Below are 19,687 nucleotides of genomic sequence, written 5' to 3' on the forward strand. Positions count from 1 at the left end.
GATTCTTAGACATATTTAGTATGCTTGTGTTGTCACAATGTATAATATTAGGTTCACTAATTTCTATCCTTATATCCTTCAACATCCACTTCATCCAAATTACTTGAATGTAATTATTTGTTGTTGCAACATACTCTACTTCTATTGTGCTTTGAGATGTACAATCCCACTTCTTTCTTAACCAAGAAACCCTCCAAGAAAGAAAGCTCCTCCACTGGTGCCCTTTTCGTCATCCATACGACTTGCCCAATCTACATCAATATAAGCAATTAGAGTATAATCATTAGATTTGTCATACCAAAATCCAAATTCTGAAGTTTCTTTTAGATATCTAAATATCCTTTTCATTACTACATAATGTGCTTCTCTGGGATCAGCCTGGAATCTTGCAATAGTTCCAACTGCATTTTCTATATCTGGCCTTGTGTGAGTTAGATATTGCAACCCTCCAATCATAGATCTATACTTCTTCTACTCAACAGTAGGTGTCTCATCCTTTGTAGATAACCTGTGTCAGTTACTATAGGTGTTCCAATAGGTTTACATATTTCCAAACCAAACCTTTTTAGCAAATCTTTTAAGTACTTAGTTTTAGAAATAAAAATTCCTTCTTTATTCTATACTATCTACAATCCTAGGAAATATTTCATCTCTCCTATCATACTCATTTCAAATTCTTTTTTCATTTCTTCTACAAGCTTCTCAGTTTCTTCATCATTTCCTCCAAATATGATATCACCAACAAGTATTACCAAAATTATCAAACCATCATTAGTTTATTTCCAATACAGATTACTATTTGCCATACATTTTCCATATCTAAGATTTGTCAAATGCTTACTAGGTTTTGGGTGCTTGCTTCAATCCATACAATGCTTTCCTCAGTCTGCATAGTATGTCCTTGTCATCTGTCAAAGTGTTGATCGATAAGTTAGATTGATAAATGTGTGTCAACACAGTTAACCATCTTCACTATACATGCCGAGTACACAATGGAAGCCGAGCTAGAATTTCTTTATGTGCCGAGTCACAGATAGTGCCGAGAAAATTATAGTTTCTATAGAGCACAACACATTACAGTATATGTCGAGCTATATAGAATTCAATATGTGCCAAGTAACTCAGGATCCAACAGGAGCTGAGCAAAGAAAAAGTCAAATAGGTGTGGAGAAAAGCAAGAATCTAATAGGTGCCAAGTGACACAGTAATCCTATATGAGCCGAGTAATGCAGAAACTAAAATAGATGCCGAGTAATCCATAATAGATGGTGCTAAGTATTAGTATTACTTCATGTGTCAAGCAATGCAGGATCAACATAAAAGTTTGTGCAATCACAAGCCAAGATGTAAAATGATTATGCATGACTCATTGAAAGGATAAAAGGATAAGATCAAATCCTCACAATCACCTATGTGATCCTCATGCAACCAATCAAAAAATGTGAAACTACATGCAGCCAATAGGTGAATTTCAAGGGTTTGAGCGAGCACATTTGAATCAAGGATGCATGACAACCACTAATCTTTATAAGGGAGTCTTGACACCATTGGAAATAGAGAGGAGAAAGGAATTGTGAGAAGAAGGAAAAGCAGAGCCTATTAAGGTCATTGCAGAACATTGGTGTCAAAGATTTAGAGAAATGGACAACATTTACACATCCAATTGATCAAAATAGAACAAGGAACACAATCAACAGATCAGATCTAGCAGAGATCAGTTAATAGTAGACCGGATCAAGTACTTGAGATCAACATTAGAGATTGCATTAGATTAGGTGTATTATTCTAATACTCTCTCACAATTGTATTAGGAAATTGGAAATCCCATGGACTTGGGTAGGTTTTACAACCTTATGTAAATCCTTTAACAGAGTGGCATTCTAAGTTGAATGTTCTTAAGTCCTCTAACAAGGCACACTCCTAACAGGGTGTAGAAATCCTTTAACTAGGTCACATTTAATAGTGTGTTGTAGCCTTTAACAGGGAAAATCATCAGAAGTGGTTGAAATCAATTGTTGCAGTAATTTTGTGGGTATCATCCCCACCCCAGTTTTACCTTCTTATTCCTGGAGCATTTCTTGGTTACCAAAATCTCAAGTGTTATGTGGTGATGCATGTTTGTTTCTCATGATTGTTTAATGTTTATATGCATGCATGTTAATTTTAGTTATATGTTATTAAGGGTTCAAAAGTGGTTAAAAGGCCAGTACTTATGATTCACTTCCCCCCCCCCCCCCCCGCCCCCCCCTCTCAGAAGCATTCTTCCCATTAAGACATTACAACACAAAGGACATCCTTTAGGCTACTCAATGTATACCTCTTCTTCAATTTCTCCATTCATAAATGATGACTTGACATCCATTTGATATACTTTTAATTTCTTTCATGCTACATAGGCTAAGAATAATCTTATTGCTTCTATTCTAGCCACTGGAGCATAAGTCTCCTCATAATCTATTCCTTCTTGCTGTGAGTAACCTTTAAATACCAATCTTGTTTTGTTTCTTACAACTTCTCCTTGCTCATTTATCTTGTTCCTGAATACCCATTTAGTTCCTATCACATTCTTATCTATTGGTCTGGGGACCAATTCCCATGTCTCATTCTTTACTATTTGATCCAACTCCTCTTTCATATATTGCTTCCAATAATCATCTTTACATGCTTCATATTCATTCTTTAGCTCAACTTGAGATATCAAGCATAGTTCTTCATTAACTTTGCTTCTTGTCATTACACCTTTGTCTTTGCTCCCGATGATCTATTCATATGGGTGATTCTTTATCATGTTCTTTCTTGAAGTAGGAGTTGATATCTCAACTCTTGGCTCTACTAAAGGTTCTAGGTTTTGTTCTTGTCTTTTCTCTCCTTCATTCTATAAATCATTGTTAGTCTCAAGAAATACCTCATCATTCCTTGGCTTAGGAACAACATCATCATCTAAATTCTAATTAACTTTTCTCTCTTGAATTTTGAATTTCTCATCAATTCTCACATTTTCACTTTCCATAATAGTCACTAAAGCTATTTCTTCTGATACACACTTTCCATTAACCAATCTAGACTCATTAACATAGTCTTTCAAGGATCTTTCCATACTTTCTCTAAATTCTTCAACTTTATGAGAAAGTAGATTCTTCCTAGCTTTTCTTAATCTCTTAGGACATTTACTTGAAAAATGACCAAACTCTTTACATGTCCAACAAACAAATTTTTTCATATCTTTATGTTCTCTCTTTGTAAGTAGATCAATACCTTCCTTTATCTTTATTTCATCTTCTATTCTAGATCTAACTTTGCTTGTGCTACTATTCCCTTGTATACAATAGAAGGATTCTAGATCTATAAACTCAATACCCTGCTATTTACACAAATTTGATAATTTGCCAAGAATTTCCATAACTCGGGTGTCAAAATTTCTTCTGTTAGATGTAGGACTATCTTCTCTGAATATGTTTGCCATGGATCTCCCAAAGTTGTTAAACTTTTTCTTCAGGGACATGATTGTCTGATACCAATTGTTAGAAATAATAGTCCGCCAAGATGAATGGGGGGGGGGGTGGTGGATTAGTTATTTGACAATTAAAACATTTATCTTCTTTAAACAAACTTAACCATTCAACTAGAGTAAACAAAAACCATAATGAGATTCACCTAGATGATTACACTAGATATGATGATTAGGGAAACCCTTGATCAGAGGGAAAACTCTAGTGGGAATGATTCCCACAAGATGATGTACTAATATAAATATTCCTTTTTAGAGGATAGACCCTGTTAGGAGTCTATTACAACATTTAGTACAATGAGTCCTTGTTAGGAGACTTTGAATCCCTATTAGGAGATTCCAACCCTATTAAGAGTTTTCCCAACCTTGTTAGGAGTGGAGTTGTGGTACAATGTATCCAAGAAGATCCACTACCCAAACATGCAATTTCAACTACAAGAATAGCTCACTACTCAAACAAGTAATTTAATGGTATTTTCTTCTTTCCTCTATCCTATCAAGTGGACCAATCACTATCAAATGTTTTAGACTAGGTCATGAACCTTGGATCCAAATACCATACCTTAGATCACTCAGCAAAACCTCAACAATGAAGTTCTTTCACTTCTACACTACTTTGCTCAACTTCTCATTTTGCACTCTCTGCTGCTTTCCAAACATTCACAATTCACATTAATCCATACCATGATAAAGGAAAATGTCATTCTTTTATACCAAGTCCATAAAAAAATTCCTTGAGTTGGTTGTTAGTCCTTCTCAATTAATTATTATAGGACCTCACTAAGAACACATTACACTTAGCAATAACCTTAATCTTCCACCTTGGAACTTGAATAACTTTTCATACATGCAATATTATGATGAGTGAGCTTAGCCAAATCATCCTCAACATTTATTCTTCATTTCCTCAACCTCAATCCTCAAGATATCAACTCTACTAAGAGATATAACAAGTTTACCAAAACATACTTCTATAAACTCTATCTCAGAATAGACATTACCAAAACTTACATAACTTCTTCTAGACTTATCCTTTCTACTTCCAATTTTAACTACATATAATATATACTCCAAAGTATCTCCCATAACCATGGGTGGTTATCATGCTCAACTAGCTGTCTGTACCAACTTGATATTTCCATTGTTCTTCTGTTAGATACCACAAAATACATCAAACATGCTATGTTGACATCAATGACAAATTCAGTCATGAATGTAACATATCATCATCAAACCAATCTCTCCAAAAATCTTGCCAATCTTCCAACAAGGTTATCTATTTCTAAGTTTGGTTATTAGACCTTTTGAGTATGAGTTTGTCTTCCCCTCTTCATTTCCTTTCTTCCTATTACCAGGTATTTTTTGTTAGTTTAAAAGGCCTCACCTGGTTCCATTGTTTTTTTTTCTTGGTTAAAGAAAAAACCTAGTATGGGGGCTTATCCTAGGGCAATCTTTAAAAATGTGGGCTATGGTTGGTGGGTTTGTCGCATTCAGAGCTTCAATTTTCACAGAGATAGACCTAAGTTTTATCATTGATGACTAACACTAAGTGTTGTTAATGTGATGTTTATCATTTTCTAGTGTATGTTGTTTGTACTATAGATCATTACCCTCATGTTGCTTTTCTTTATCAAAAAATTATGTATAAATAGTAAAGTAAAAATAACTTTTTAATTAATATTAGAAAGTTTATATAGTTTTTTTTTTTTTTTAAAAAAAAACTTTATAAAAGCACTATTTAGAAAGCTATTTTTTCATAAATTCAATGTGAATTTAATTTTGTATTAATTAATTGATTATATAAAATCAATTAAAATATAAACATGGTATACTATATTTCTATACTTTTCTACAAAATGTAATAAATTAAATGTGAGGTAGTGGATCCAAAAAAATTACATCAAAGATCTAATAGAAATAGCATTTCTATGAAATCATGTATAAGAGCTCAAATCTATTAGCCAATAAGAGTAAAGGTGAATAAATTTCATCATTTTATTATTTAAAATTCCTACATATTACTTTATAAAAAAAATTAAAACTTTAAAAACATAAAAAATAATGAGTTCTAGTTTATTGAAACAAGTTTTGTTACTAACTAGTCAACATGTATTTTTTCTTTTACCTTTTCAACTTTGATTTTGTAGGATATCTGATAATATTATTTTGTTTTTGGATTTGTCTTATTATAAGAATTGGGTGTAATTTGTATTAGATAAAAATTGTTCAATGGGATAGTTCTCTTAATCTCACCTTGGGGTTTTTGTATGGAATTTGTTAATATTTTATTAAAGGTATTTTTGAAGGAAAAAAAAATATTGTTATTCTTGATCTAGGTTTTTTTCCTTAAAATGTTAATATTTAATTTGAGGGTGTGTATTGATCAATCTTTTATACTTGGGTAACTTTATACTCATTTGCAACCTTTTGAATGTACATTGGTCTTTGTTTATATTTACTTCTTTTTTGCAATGCTACATTGTAGGGCATGTTTGACTACTATATCTAGTTTGTGCATATTTCATCCATAATTATCTAGATTCTACAAATGTATGAAGTAGATTGGTTTTGGTTTTGCTTCAATTTTATTTTAGCATTACACTAAACTATCCAATGAAATACAATTTAGTGTGTTGTATAATCATGGTGGATAATGTTCATTGTCAATTTCTTCTATGCCCACTGATCACTTTATACAAAGTTGATCTATAACCACTTTAGGATTGTCTCCCATGATAAGTTGATGCTTTTACTCATACAAATTATGGATAACTATGGAGTGTAATAGATAAGGAGATCAAATTTATTTTACACTTGAGTTTTTCACTCAATTATGTGGGGATAATGAAGAACAAGAATATTGTGACCTTAATGTATGTTCATACAAAGTATCTAACTAACTTCCCATGTAACTAAGCTTGGTTCATAACTCAACTCTTGTGGTCTTGTATTGGGTAACAAAAAATTATTTTGGCTCTCACTGGGTTGGTTTTGTCACATGATTTGTGCCTCTATTGGGAAGCTATGCTCGTAGGACTAAACTTCAAACAACAACACCAACAATAAAAAATCACTCCAACATAAAAGACATATGCCATAGTAGCCTTCTGTAGTAAAAAAATGAATAAATAATTTGATCTCCTGAGACTTTATATGGATTTTTTACATGTACTCTAGCTTACATATTGTACACTATATCTTTCATGAGAGAAATTAAATGGTTACATTTAAAATTATCTATTTAGGCTCCATAGAATTGGCATATATGCAACAACAACAAAAAAAATTGATAGAAAAATAAAACAATGCCACTAAAGGGTGTCATTTCAATATGGGAAACCTACTCATGGGCTATTTCCATAAAAGGAAAGATGTATTACTTATTGCCATTTGGAATATTGGGCAATGACTCTTTGAATCATGCACAATCCTTGGTTCACTTGGTAATAAGTCTTTTTTTATGAGAATGTACTATGTGCTGAATTTTATCTTCAACCAACCTTGACACTTGGGTGTTTAATAGTAATGGGAAGTAGTGAATAAAGAATCAAATAAAGAGTTACATTCAAAATTTTTTAAGTCATACAAAAGAGTCTCTAGTAATGTCCCAACTATTAACAACAAGATAAAACATTCCCTCAAATTTAGAAGGTAATGTGTCAAAATTGAGTTACAAAAAATCTCAATTGCAATTTTTTAAAATATACTTTATAAACAATATTCAATTAAATGGAGCATAAAACTTCATGGAACTTAACATGTTAAAAAATTTCAACTCAACCTATGAATTTTTGAACCCTATTCATGTACTTCAATCCCTAAATTTTCAAACCTTAACAAATACATGCATTACTTACTAGGTATGTTATGTAGCTCTTGCAAAATATTTTTTGCCAGAGAAGGTACCATTTTTCCAAGCACTCAAATTTTATTTATGTCTTGGAATGTATAACAAGTTCATTATAAATAATAAATATCAAATATTTATAGAGTGATTTTTTGCAACAACCAAATAATATGAAAAAATATCAAATAGGTAATAAAGATTTTGCCATAGTGAGAAAATTAGACATATCTAGAAACAAAAGTCAGCTTGCAAAACTGAAACAAAATGAGTTTTTTAATTGAAAGAAAAATTTGCCTCATGATGCTCAACCTTAAAGTTGAAATAGATGCACAATGAAATATGATATTAAGAGTGCATTGATCTCATTGGCTAGTCTTGGACTTTGGTCAAAATTTACCTAGTTATAGACTATAGTTGGCTATATTTTTATGCATTATATTTAAATATATAATGATGATCTTATGGTATATGGATACTTTTATTATGTTATGTATTTGTATGATTTTATATCGAGTGATGATCTTACATGATATAATGTAATGTGTTAAGAAGGCAATGAATACTTTGATTATGTTATGTATTTTTATTATTTTACATCCAATGAGAGCGTGGTTAAGGAAGAGGAGGCTAGCTCCTGGATAGTGGTAGATTTTTGGATGATTTGGTGGTTAGAGTAAACTACTAGTTTAATTGTATTAATTAAATTAACTTTAATACCTTCTTAAGATTTCACTTTTATGCACTTGCATTAGTCATTTAATAATTTAATTAATTATTAAATGCCTCTTTACCTATTAGGGTTTTCTATTATGTTTTTTGATCTCCTTCTATAAGGATTGATCTTTTATATTTTCTATTTATTCTCTTTGGTTGATAGTAAACTTTTCATATTGTCAAAGCAAAAAATCCTAGTATTTTCTTCTAAGTACTTCCATGTAACAAGTTTTTTGCATGCATGTTTCTTGGACTTAGAAGATTTATTTTTCATCAAACCTTACATGGCTTTCAAGTCATATCTACTATAGCTTGTTCATGTTTGAAGGAAAAGAGCTAGAATGAGGGTTTGACATAATAGATCTATCTTTTTTGGGGGTATTTTTTTGTTGAGATAGGGAGATCTCTAAAATTTTGATGTAGGAGCATCCTAGGTTGCATTGCTATCCTATTCATCTTTGTTCATTCTTCATATTAGTGTTGAGTTCTATTGGTTGCTAAGCTATAGTTCTTGCCATGTTTAGTGTTGACCGAGTTCTTTAGTAATGACTAAGTGCTATGGTGGCTGACCATTCCTTCATGTACTAAGTGAACCTAATGTTTTTTGATGTGTAGTTCCTTCTTTAATTGAGTTTTTCTTTGATTGGTTCCTAGTGTGAGCCAACTTATGTATTTAATTTGGATTGTGAGTTAAATGTAAGGATCATGTATTGGGATGTGTGTGGACTGTTATTTAAGGTGTTCCTTATTATATGTAAAGATCTAGAATCTTTTTGAAGTAATTTGGAAAGTATAAGTAGAGGTATTCAGGCTTAGGTTAGACATCACTCATAGATTTCAGAGAAAATGATCATAGAGGAGCGAGTTTAAAGTTAGATTTACAAAGATCATAGAATTTGAAGTTGTAATCATGTATTAGCCGTAACCTAGAAGACATTACAGTTGAGCATGTTTGCTAATAATTTTATGAATCAATAAAGTTATTATTGTTCCTTCTCTTCTTATTGTTGTTCTATGTTATTTCCTTTTGTCATGCTTACTCTGTAGGGTATTTGGACTATTAAGTGTGCCTATGGCTCTACCTTCTCAAATCCTCCCTATGTTACGTGGCATTAGAGATTGAGGTTTTTCCTTGAGAATATTGGATCATGTAGAACCATGGTTGATTTTGGTCATAGGGTAGAAGATCTACAGATTTGACCTATAACTTGTAGAGGGTTACGATTTTGCAAGAACCTATTTGTCAAAATGGTTCGAGGTAGAGGAAATATTGATAATGCCATATTGGAAATATTGAGACAAATTTTAGCCATATTGGATGTTGTGGAGACTTCCTAGAGGAGAGGAGCACATCTTGATGATGTGAGTGATGATGAAACAATGACACCAAACCCTAATCTTGAACTTGTAGAAGATCAAGATGAGGAAATATTTGAGAGTGTTTTCTAGGGCACATTCAAATCCTACTATTGAATTTTTTCCTTATGATGGAAAATTGGATACCAATGTTGTGTTGGATTGGATCTCTAATATCAAAAAGTTCTTTGAGTTTGAAAGCACTTTGATAATAGAAAGGTGAAGATTGCAGTCATTAGATTCAAAGGTCATGCCTCCCTATGGTGGGGGCATTTACAAATTGATAAATAGAGAAGAGGAAGAGAAAATATCAAAACCTAGTTAAAAATAGTGAAAAAAGTGAAGAAGAAGTTCCTTCTTGTTGATTATGAAGTTAGTTTTTTGAGAAAGATGGAAAATTTGAGATAAAAATAAATGATTTTGAAGGAGTACACTAAGGAAGTCTATAAATTGGACATCAGATCTAGACATGTGGATGATGAGGTTGAGAAAGTTTCAAGGTGCATGAACAGATTGAGATCTAGAATTCAAGATGGGATAAGTTTTCTGAAATTGGATAGTGTGGAAGAATCATATCAATGTTCCTTGAAAGTTGAGGATATCTTGATAAAGAAGCATGAAAAAAGGAAAATAGGTAGAGGTGGTAGATTATAGAGAGGAAGAGATGGATCTTATGGAGAAGGTAGAAAATTAGACAATTTTACACAAGATAAGGGAAAATATAAATAGAAAATTGAGGATAAAGGAAAGACTAAGTGGAAAGGTGGTAATTCTTACTGAGGAGGTACTAGTTCTTACCGAGGGAGAGCTAATTCTTACTCTAGAGGTGGTTTTCATTGTAATTATTTTAGATGTGGAAAATAAGGGCATAGATCCTTTGAGTGTAGATACTCTGATGAGAAAGAAAATGGTAATATAAATGTTGTGATTCAAGGGGATCTCAAGGCTTCACCAAGTGGAGCTGAGGTTGGAGAAAACTTTATGGTAAGGAGAAATTTGTGCAACAAAAGAGTTGATGACGAACATGTCCTAAGGAGAAGTCTTTCCAAGACCAAATGTAAGTTGGTAGGAAAAGGTTGCAAAGTGATTGTTGATAGTGGTAGTTCAACAAATTTGGCATGAGAGGAGTTGGTTACAAAGTTGTGATTGCAGAAGTTGAAGCACCCTAAACGCTATAATTTTTCATTGATCAAGGATGGAAATAAGTTGTTGGTAAGTGAGAAATGCGTTGTGAAATTCAAGATTGGAAACTACTTTGATGAAGTTATGTGTGATATTATGCCTATGAATTGTTGTTATATTATGTTGTGTAGACCTTGATAATATGATAGACATGTTTTGCATGATAGTAGATTGAATAAATATATTCTTTGGGTGAATGAAGTAAAGAAAACTGTGAGGCCTCACCCTGATCCATCTTAGAATAGTTGATACATTATTATTTTGATACTTATGACTTGATATGTCAAGGCATTGTCAGATACACTAGACATTATTATGTTATTTTATGTCGTGTGATATTTTACTTTTAGATGTTTAATCATGTTATTTAATGTTTTATGAACATGAATATTGATGATATAGTGCAGTAAGTGAATGCCAAATTAGGAATACGATAAACACTTTGATTATGCAATTTTTAAATGGTTAAGCATATGAGCAGAAAAAAGATAAACAATTTGTTATATGAAAGATTGATGTTTTAATTTATGTGATTATCCTAATGATTTATATATATGTATGTGATTTTTCTCGAGCTATTGATGTGTGAAATGAGTGTGTAGGATTTATTAGCCAAGAAAGCTAATGGAGAATCATAATTGGACCCTATGTATAGTTTGTAAAAACTAGGGTTGAGTCTAATAAAAGATGGATACCATGTTGTTTCATATTTCTTTTGTATCGTAAATTGAATGTGTGTATCATTCTATAATCATTAAGTGTTAATGTTTTGTAACAGTGATTTTATAGTGTCTCTTGACACTCATGATTTGTATGTGCATTTCAACATGATAATTAGGATTAACCAAGTATCCTAAAGATCTAAGTTGGACTAGGTCAGTGGTATATTACTAATCAATTAGTAATCAAGATTAATTACCCTAATCAAGATTGGTGATAACTTGCTTTTTGAGGGTTGTTAGAATGTCCATATATTTCAAGCATTTTATTAGGTCCATAAATAATCCTAGAGGCTAGAATCATGAAAAATAAGTACCTAGGGGGTATATGTATGGGTTGGGGGCATTTTCCACCCCTTTAGGCCCTTTTGTTGACTTTTGGGATCACCCAAATATCCCATTTTTTCTTTATTGCGAAAATTGAAGTTTCACCATGAGTTTGATAAGTTCTACTCCACCTTGAGGTTAGCCTTAATGAAAAGATTGAGTTAGAAGACTCTAGAAGCCTTTGGACAAGTGGGGGAGTTATTGCCATTTTGTAGGTGGTTGAGTTGGGATCCTATTTAGTGGTAGATTTGAGAGTGGAAGAGTGTTCACCCAACCTATAGTTTTAGAGAGCAAGTTCAGGATTGAAGGAGAAGGAAGGAAAGCTCTTCTCAAATTTTAGTTGCCATAACCTTATTATGAAGGTAGGAATCCTTCAAGTTCATTTTGTTCATGTTGTCCTTAATTTGTTAAGTAGGTTTTTGTATATGTATTTTCGTGTATTTGATGAACATGTTTGGGATGAGCTTGTAATGAGTTTCTTTAAATGTTTTTCCTTCATATTTTACTTTTGATTTTTGAAGGGATTGTAAGGGTTGTATTGGTATTACTCCCCCTTAGATAAAGAAGAAGTGGCCATGTATGGGAGGAGGGCTTTAGTTGGACTTTGACAATGTAGAGTCTCTCCTCATGATGGGGAGAGGGAGAGAGTAGAGTGTTATGGGCCCCTACTTGTCAATAAAAACCATGTTTGAGTTTTGAGAAATTGAAAATGAAAGAACAGAAGTCCTTATGATTATAGCCCTAAAAGGGCATCTGTTATGGTGTTGTGATTGACATCTCCTATCTAGAAAAATCCACCTTCTCCCTATTCTAGTTCAATGATGAACCTATTATGCAAACCTAGATGGGAGTATATGTTTGATTTTTTCTTCATGTTAAATTGGTTGTCTCCCAGTCAATTTCATTCTCTCCATGGGTACCTTGATGTGTTTGTAGATTTTTGTAATGGCTACCCTATTGTGGAGCCAAGTAGGAAATTTAGAGTTGTTATTTAAATTCAAATGTGTTGGGATTTTTCTCCTTAGGATTAAGGTCTTGTTGTAAAAATGTTATTGATAAACTTACATTTGAAACAATTATGATCTTGGATTTTCTTCCTTTGCTCTTTCCCAAGGGAGTCCTTGAATCAGATGAATGAATAAAAAAATTAAATACTTTTCGTTCATTTGATTTCCATGTGATTAAATTTATATGCATATGTTTATTGGAAATGGATGCAACGATATTTTATCTTTTCCATGACGGTCTTAAAATTCAAATGTGTATTCATGGATTAAATCGTAATTAGAGGAAATGATGATAAAATAGAGTTATGCAACAAAATAAAAAAACAAAAATTATTAATCCCAAATTATGTTAAAAAATTTGATGTTATGATTGGTACTTCATTGGTATTTTTGTGATTATTAGGAAGAAAAATAATCCTACGTCATTGTATCAACATAAAACATTTAACCCTATGTTTTAATCAACTTACAAAAAAAAAATCCCCCTTGGTAAATTAATTAAAGTAGAAAATTTTACACTTGGAAAAATAAATGAGACTTGGGATTTTTTTTTTACCTCCTTAGAGCAAATAATTCCTCTAGAATTTGTACGAAGAAAAAAATTAAATCTCTTTGTGATAATAGGGAATATTCCCTTTAGATACTCTTTTAAATCCCTTTTCTTGAAATTAATTAATATCATAAAATTAAATTAAAAAAAAATAAAAAATCCAAAACTAAATATCTATCCTATCCACTAAACTTTTTTACATTAATACTCTATCTTATCTCTTATCAAACTCACGTAAGCTACCACTTACCTTTATTCATTCCTTATTCCATGCATTGAAACCCACCTTTTTAGCTGTCATGAGCTTGGAATATGGGCTAATTAATGTTCCTAGGCATATGGTCTTTAAGCCTAGTCACCTCCACTTTCTTGCAAATCCCTCCACAAGTCCATGCGTACCCTTTTTGCAGGATTCCAACTGCAGTCACAACGCATGTGAAGGATCTTGGGGGCCACCATGTCTTGGGGCCACATGCCTTGTATGGTGGTTGGGTGGGGTTAAGGAGGTCTAAGGAGTTAGGTTGGGGTTTAGCTAGTTAAAAGTAGATAGTAATTAGTGTTAGAATATGTTAGAATTTATAAATTAGATAGTGTATTTTTTGTTGTTTGAATATTTTAGTAAAATTTAAAGTTAGTTGTCTATTATATGTTAGATTTTATTTAGTATTAGTTAAGTTTAATTAGTGAGCTAATAATTAGCTTTTAATTTGTTTAAGTAATTAAATTTAGATAGCATTATTATTTTCTCTTATTTTAAATTATAATTTGGTTTTAATTTGTAAGTTAAAGATAGTTGTTAAATATTAATGTTAGAATTATTTGGTTTAATTTATTAGATTATGTTAAAATTTTAAGATAAGTTGTATTTTAGATGTGAATATTAGTGTAGTTGGTTATTACATTGAAATTTTAATATTTTGATTAATTAGATTTAAATTGTTTAAATTGTCACTAGAGTGATTTGATTATGTTGTTAATTAGTATTTTGTGTTGTTAAAAATCTATTGGTTATGTTGATATTTTTTTAAATTAGTCCAGTTTTAATTTATGTTTTACTAGTAGTTATAGTATTATTCAAAGTTTCATATGGATTATTTGAAAAGTAAGTAAAAATAATATATTGTTTTAGATCAATTTAAGTTAATTAAAAAATATATTATTTTGTCAAAATAGATTTAATTAATATTAACATTGTGAAATCTAAGATTGATTTTTAAAGGGATGAGTTAGTATGCTTAAATTTCAAAGGATTCGTAAGTCTAATGCTTGGGTCTTTTAATTAATTGTATTTGGGTTGTTTAATTTAAATAATCAATTTAATAATGAAAGCTTAATTTAACAATCTATTCCTACATGATGGTTATAAACTAAATTGTAGTCTTAAGATATTGTTAGGGGAACACTCTCTCTCTCTCTCTCTCTCTCTCTCTCTCTCTCTCTCTTCAACCTATCATAGTTTAACTTGTGAATTAAACATATCGAATTATATCAAAACCTAATGTGACTTATGTATGTCTTTTAGTCAATTGATTTTGACATAGTAGTTTAATTAATCTTTAATTTTATTTTTTACATGTGCTTTTGGCCTATATTTTGGGCATGACATTTTTCTATTAGAGCATGTGTTTTGACACTAGGAACCTAAAACCATTACACTTCAACTTGATCTAAACTTTAAATTTTGTAGGATGCCTCTTGTTACATGAAGCAACTGATGAGGCATAGGTTATAAGGCAATAGGTGGTAGAGTGAAATAGGAGGATGGACCACCACCTCCACCACCGCCACCAAACCTAAATCAGGATATTTTGGATGCCCTTCAAACTCTAGTTGGAGTAGTCCAATAGAGGCTACCACTCATAGTACAACTAGGGTAGTAGATTCCCAAAGAGGAATCATAAGGACCCAAAGGAGGCAAGGTAGGATGTTAGAGAGAGGAGTAGGAGTCCCCCACCGAGGTAGGTTGAGGGATAGGGAGAGCATGGGGGTGAGTTGATACATTGGAGAGGACCACCACTTGACAGATCTTCTAGACATGTAGGAGATGAGATCAAGGAGTTGATACGACTTCAACCACCATTGTTTACTGGCTCCACTAATGGAACAATAAAAAAAGCTTGGTTTCAGAGTTTGTAATAGTGTTTTGGATTACATCCTTATGGGAGTAATATGAAGGCACATCTAGTACTCCATTAGCTGAGTGTAGATGCCTCCAATTAGTGGTATAAGGAGGAAACTATAGGAGGGGTGAGGATGGATACCCTGACATGAGAGACATTCTTGGTTAAATTCTGAGAGAGGTACCTGTCCGAGCACTTCAAATAGAAGTAGATATAGGAATTTCATTCTCTACATCAAAGGGGCCTCACAATAGCCCACTATGAGAGTAGATTTCTTGAGCTCCTTCCATATGTTGAATACATGAAGGATGAGAAACTGTGAATACATCACTTCATCATGGGCTTAAATTTACCACTTTAGGGTGCAGTTCATTTGGCCTTCCCTACCACCTTCAGATAGGTAATTGAGATAGCATTAGTTGCTAAGGATACTTGGGGTAGATAGGAGTCATAAGATCAGACTTAGAACCAAAAATCTACCTAGCAAAAACCCCCTTGGAAAGGGAATTAGAAGTATACAACAATGTCCTCTAAGGGCCAACAATCTCAGTAGCAGGAACCACAACAGTAGTAGCAGAAACCCTCATAAGATTATTAGGGCTCCAAGCCCAAGCAATGGTAGTCATAGGGTCCCAAACAAGATCAGAAGGTATAGGCCCCATAGTCACAGCTAGTGAAGACTCAATAATCTTCTAGGGGTGGATACAATGCATCTAGCAAGTTAATGAGTTCACAAAAAACCATATCAAAGGTTGTACAGTCTCATACCTGAGAACTATACTACACTTGTAGTGGCATGGGTCATATAGCTAGAAAGTTTCTATAGGGACAATCATCTAGTGGTTAGAGAGGGGCTATTTCAGAGCTGACAGTTGGTGATATGGGCAAATCCAATAGGGTTTTTGTAGTGGTTGACAACTGCTACACTGAGCATTAGGGCATAGTCATCGAGGCCATAGGTATAATATAGGGTACTATAGTTGATATTTTATTTGATTCTAGAGCTACTAACTCTTTTATATCTTCATATGTAGTGGAGCATTGTAGGCTAGTGGCATTTAGATAGGATGTCAACTGGTAAGTAGAATTAGCCTCATGATCTATGGTGTCAATTAGTTCCATGGTGCATAATTTCTAGATTTAAATTGGAGACATGACCGTGATGTCTGATCTACGCATTACCCCTCTAGATTCTTATGATGTTGTCCTTGGCATGGATTGGCTTTATGCCCATAGTGCTAAGATGAATTTTTAACATAAGAGGGTAGAATGTGTGGATGAATATGGGATCTCTAGAGTGATCTTCAGAGTAATGAGACTAGTATCCCTTCACATGATTTCCACTATGTAGCTTAGACAGTGCATGCGAAAGGGATGTGAGATATTTTCAATCACCATTACTGATAGAGAGGAAGATTCAAAGGGAGAGCCATCCCTCAATGATTTTAGAATCCTATAGGAGTTTGTAGATGTGTTTCTTTTAGATCTCCCTGGTATGCCTCCACCTAGAGTAGTAGATTTTCACATAGATCTTGTGCTAGGAGCTGAGCTAGTATCAAGAACACTATACAGGATGACTACTCATGAGCTTAGTGAACTAAAAATTTAGTTGAAGGACTCTTAGAGAAAGGGCATATTCAACCTAGTATGTCACCTTGGGGTGCATCGTTGATCTTCATAAAGAAGAAGGACATATCACTTAGGTTGTGTATTGATTATAAGTGGTTGAACAAAGTAACCATCAAGAACTGACACCCACTGCCCATGATTGGTGATCTCTTTGACTAGTTCCAGGGTACCTAAGTATTTTCAAATATTGATCTAAAGTTGGGTTATCATCAATTGAGGATTATGGATAGTGATATCCCCAAGACTACATTTTGTATGAGGTATGGTCACTACGAGTTCATCGTGGTACCATTTGGCCTCATAAATGCTCTAGCTGTATTCATAAGCCTCATGAATGGAGCATTCCATACCTTTTTGGATAAGTTTGTGGTTGTATTCCTTGATGATATTTTGATTTATTCTCATAATGAGAAGGAGCATGAAGAGCACCTAAGATAAGTGTTATAGAAGCTAAGAAAGAACTAGTTGTATGGTAGCTTATCAAAGTGTGCATTCTATAGACCTAAGATGCATTATTTGGGTCATGTTATATCAAGTGATGGAGTCTCAATAGACCCATCAAAGATTAGGGCCATCATGGATTGGCCAACACCCACTAGTGTTACTGAAGTGAGGAGCTTTGTGGGGCTAGTAGGCTATTACCAATGCTTTATTGTAGGATTCTCTAGATTGGAACACCCAATCACATCTCTTCAGAAAAAAGGGGAAGATGTATGAATGGATAGAGAAGTGTGATAGAGCTTTTTAAGATCTCAAGAGATCCCTCATGAGTGCACCGATCCTAGTAGTGCCAGATCCTTCTATGGATTTTGTGGTGATCATAGATGCATCCTTGGATGGTATAGGGGTAATCCATAAGCAAGATGGATGACCTATTTCCTTCGAGTCTAGAAAATTGAAGATTCATGAACTAAATTACACTAATCATGACCTAGATCTTGCAACAGTGATTCATACTTTAGTGAGATGGTGACACTTCCTTCTAGGTCATAGATTCAAGCTTCATTCTGAACACTAGAGCTTGCACTACATATTTACTCAGCTAAACCTTAATGCTAGGCAAATAAGGTGGATGGAGTTCCTTTGTGAGTATGATTTTGATGTTCATTACATCAAGGGAAAGGAGAATATGGTTGTAGATGCCTTAAGTAGAAGGCACCATGAGCTTTCATCTGTGACTACTTGCATCAACTTGAGAGAGTGGGTCCTACATCATTTTGCGGTGGATGAGCTTTATGCAAAAGTTAGTCAGTTGGTGCATTCTTAGAGACCTTTACAAGGGAAGTTTTTAGAGTATTCCTTGGAGTCCAATGAACTTTTGCATCATAGAGGATTTATCTATGTACCTTCCATTGGGGGTTTGCATGACCTCATTATACTTGAGGATCACAAAGAACCTTATGTAGTGCACCCCAGTGTTAAGAAGTTACATGTAGATCTAAGGTAGTTGTATCACTAGCCAGGCATGAGGGTGCAAATTGCTACCATTATTGTGATATTTCTTGAGTGTTAGAGGGTGAAGGTAGAACATCATCATCTTGGTGGGCTTCTTCAACCTAACAAGATTACAGAGTGGAAGTGGGATGCTATATCTCTAGATTTTATTGTTGGCCTTCCCATGTCTTCTCATCGCCATTATGCCATTTTGGTGACAGTTGACACATTGACCAAGGTTTCCCACTTCTCACCCATGTGTAATAAATACATAGCACTAGACATAGCTTAGGTGTTTTTGTGGGACATTTTTAGACTTCATGGTATTCCTCATACGATCATCTTAGATAGAGACTCATTATTCACTTCATCCTTTTGGAGAGAGTTGAAGGCAGCATTGGGCACTAGGCTCAATTTTAGTACAACATACCATCCTTAGATTGATGGCTAGACTGAGTGATTGAATCAAGTTTTGGAGGACATTTTGTATATGTACATGATGGACCATCAGGTTAAATGGAAGGAATATCTACATCTTGTTGAGTTTTCCTATAATAATGGGCACCATTCCTCCATAGGTATGCTACCTTATGAGGCCTTGTATGGAAGACCTTGCAAAATTCCATTGAGTTGGTATAGGATTGAGGATTAAGTATCTATTGGTCCTCATTTAGTCAAAGAGACAGAACAACAATTGACTTTGATTAGACAATGCCTGAGAGAGGCACATGATAGGCAAAAGAAGTATGCCAGTGTGAAGAGGATAGATTGAGAGTATCAAGTTGGAGATAGAGTCTTCTTGAGGGTGTGACCACACAAGAGTCCAATTTTATTTAGAAAGGGCTCTAAGTTGGCACCTCAGTTTGTTTGACCGTTCGAGATCCTAGAGAGGATAAGACTAGTTGCATACCATCTAGCCTTGCCACCTAGCCTATCACACATCCATGATGTGTTTCACATTTTTGTACTTAGAGGATACATTTATGATGAGTCTCACATTTCAGATTGGAATGCCTTGTAGGTGGAGTCAGACGGGAAGTTAGCACTAGAGTCTATTCGTATTATTTCTTGATAGACCCTAGCTCTTTGAGGCTGAGAACTGGACTAGGTTAGGGTCTAGTGGGATTGTTATGATGAGGTCACAACTTCATGGGAGGATGCAACATAGACATGATCTCAATACTCATATCTTTTTGATGAACTCTAGGAGGAATTTCATGCCTAGTGGGGGAGGATGTGAGGCCTCACCCCAACCCATCTTAGCATAGTTGATACATTATTATTTTGATACTCA

The sequence above is a fragment of the Cupressus sempervirens genome, chromosome 7 (genome assembly GCF_028749045.1).
Source record: "Cupressus sempervirens isolate cs-2001-9-10 chromosome 7, ASM2874904v1, whole genome shotgun sequence".
NCBI classification, from domain to species: Eukaryota; Viridiplantae; Streptophyta; class Pinopsida; order Cupressales; family Cupressaceae; genus Cupressus; species Cupressus sempervirens.